This window comes from Enhydra lutris, unplaced genomic scaffold (genome assembly GCF_002288905.1).
Source record: "Enhydra lutris kenyoni isolate GAN:26980312 unplaced genomic scaffold, ASM228890v2 scaffoldscaffold12, whole genome shotgun sequence".
In the NCBI taxonomy this organism is placed as follows: Eukaryota; Metazoa; Chordata; class Mammalia; order Carnivora; family Mustelidae; genus Enhydra; species Enhydra lutris.
Window position 1 is genome coordinate 28,490,612 of NW_019154096.1, and position 2,460 is coordinate 28,493,071.

Sequence of the window (2,460 nt, forward strand, 5' to 3'; positions counted from 1 at the left end):
ATCCGCGACCTATTCTTGAATTCACACAAAAATTAAAAGCAAAACAACAGCCCGGCTAATTTAGCAACTTCGAGATGCAGCTGGTGCTCCTCTGCGCGGCTAGAAGGCCCGGCCTTCCGGCCCCCGCCCCCGCCCCGGGGAGGTCTCGCCGGAGTTATTTTGTATCCTGCAGCTCCAGGCCCGATTGTGACAGCTGAGTGACTTAGCTGGCACCGTGGGATGCGGAATGAAAAAGGCGCAGAGCATCGCCCGGTGGCGGGGGCTGGCAGGGGAGGGCACGGCGGGCACAGGCCAGGCGCTGCGAAGGGCCTGCTCCCGGGTTGCCTGGGGACAGCGGTAGTGTCTTCGCCCCTTCGTCTCTCCCCCTGTGAAAGGATTCTACGAGAAATGAAGTGAGAGGCTTTTGCAAGCTCAGAAGCGGTTATTACAGTGTCCTTACAGCCTGGAAGTGGTTGGGCCTCAGGCTTCTTCAAGGCCTGGCCTGGGTGGGTTCTTTTCCCCCGTGGCTGCCCCAGCACTTTCTCTCCTTGACGGGCCAGGCCCCCCTTCCTACCGCCCCAGACACCGCGGGGCCCTCCCTGGCCTCCCTCCTTGGTTCGTTTGGATCATCGGTGAGGCCAGTCTCCTGTCTGGCCGGGGGCCTCGGGTCTGCGGGTCTGCGGGTCTGCGTGTCGGGGTGAGGGCGTCGGTTCTCGGCGTTGCTCCGGGTCGGCCGGCTCAGGGTGGCGCGGGCAGAGTCTAATGTGGAGCGGGCGGGAATGCTGACCTCTTGGCAGCTACTCGACACCTCTGGGCCACGGTTTCCTTGTCTGTAAAATGGGCGATAAGAGCGGTGTTTGAAAAGAAATGTTGGGATGATCAAATGAGCCAGTTTGGGGAAATGACTTAGTACTCCAAGTCCTGCCTAAGTGCTAGCAGTTATTAATAATGTAGTTAAAGGGAGCACCTAAAGCCATGTTCTGCAAAGGTGCTCTCAGTCCAACTTCCCGAGTTCCCACACTGTTCTATTGAGAGGTTTTGTGTGGAGCCAAAGAATTACACAAACCAAGGACCAGCGCGTATCCCCCTACTCCTTTAATTAGCAGGAGTAGAACCTTCCTCTCCCAGCCACATTGCAGATCAGCTCTTGTGTCTTTTGTCTTTTCTTGGAGCTCCCAGACTAGGCTGAGGAGATGCAAGGAGGCTACTGAATAGACTGGGACAGAATTTCTCTCTCAGAAGCAGCAGCTGTCAAAGAATGTCCATTTTTCAGAAGCTCAATTTATACAGTGGTGAGAAAGTTAATTATTGGGAAGCCAGCACGGTCACAGGGAAGAGCTAAGGTTGTTCTGACTTGCTTTTCTCCCCAGTTGGGCCCAAACAGTAGCTTCTCGCCTGAGAATGGCACTCCTGCTTCAGACTTTCCCAGCTTTTATTCACATGGAGAAGCACATCCGCTTTTTAATTGTTTCCCTCTCATCAATAGTTCTGCTGAAATCCTGTGGGTGAAGTTCCAGCGTAGTTTGATAGAGCTTGACGTATCCACCACAACCATGGCCAGTGGGCAGTCAAGTGCGGTGCTTGGAGGAAAGGATGATTTGTGGGAAGGAAAGTGCTTTTACCTCAGTGACACGGTCCCTGAGATTTAAGAAACGTATTTGTAAAGTATTATATTTTAGGGAATATATTAATTTAGGTTATGCAGCACTATTGCCTACTGTAGTAGACAAACTTCAGCATCTCTTTGGACTCTCACAGCCACGTTTATTTCTCTTATTCCATGTCAAAGCAAGTGGTGGGGTGTGTGTAGGAGAAGGTTAGGAAGAATCTGCTCCCGGGGCACCTGGGTGGCTCAGTGGGTTAAAGCCTCTGCCTTAGTCTCAGGTCATGATCCCAGGGTCCTGGGATCGAGCCCCACATTGGGCTCTCTGCTCTGCAGGGAGCCTGCTCCCCCCTCTCTCTCTGCCTGCCTCTTGTGATCTCTCTCTGTCAAATAAATAAAATCTTAAAAAAAAAAAAAATGCCCCCTTCATTCACTTAAAGGTCCAGGCTAATAGTGGCTCTACCTACTTGTGCTCCTCATCGGGGATACATGGCTCTGAGATGCTTTGGAAGGGAAGGAGAGGAATGGAGAAGGACCACCCTGGTTCCTTAACTCTCTTCACTGGGAAGTAATGCATCCTGCTTCTGCTCGTTATTCATTGGCTGAAACTAGTCACATGGTTCTATCTAACCTAATTGAAAGGAAGGCTGTGAAACGTAGGGGAGCACAGGGAATATTTGGTGAACATTAATCTCTGCCAGAGATTGAGATACTACAAACTACAGATAAACTGAACTTGGAGTTGTTATTTCAGGTCATCTGTTACGATTCAGGAAACAATATCAGGGGCCATTATAGACTGTTTACTGAAGGTTATCACTCAGTGTGTGGCTTTACAATCGAAAGAAAACAGAAGATCTTAGTCTCTGCTAATAGAT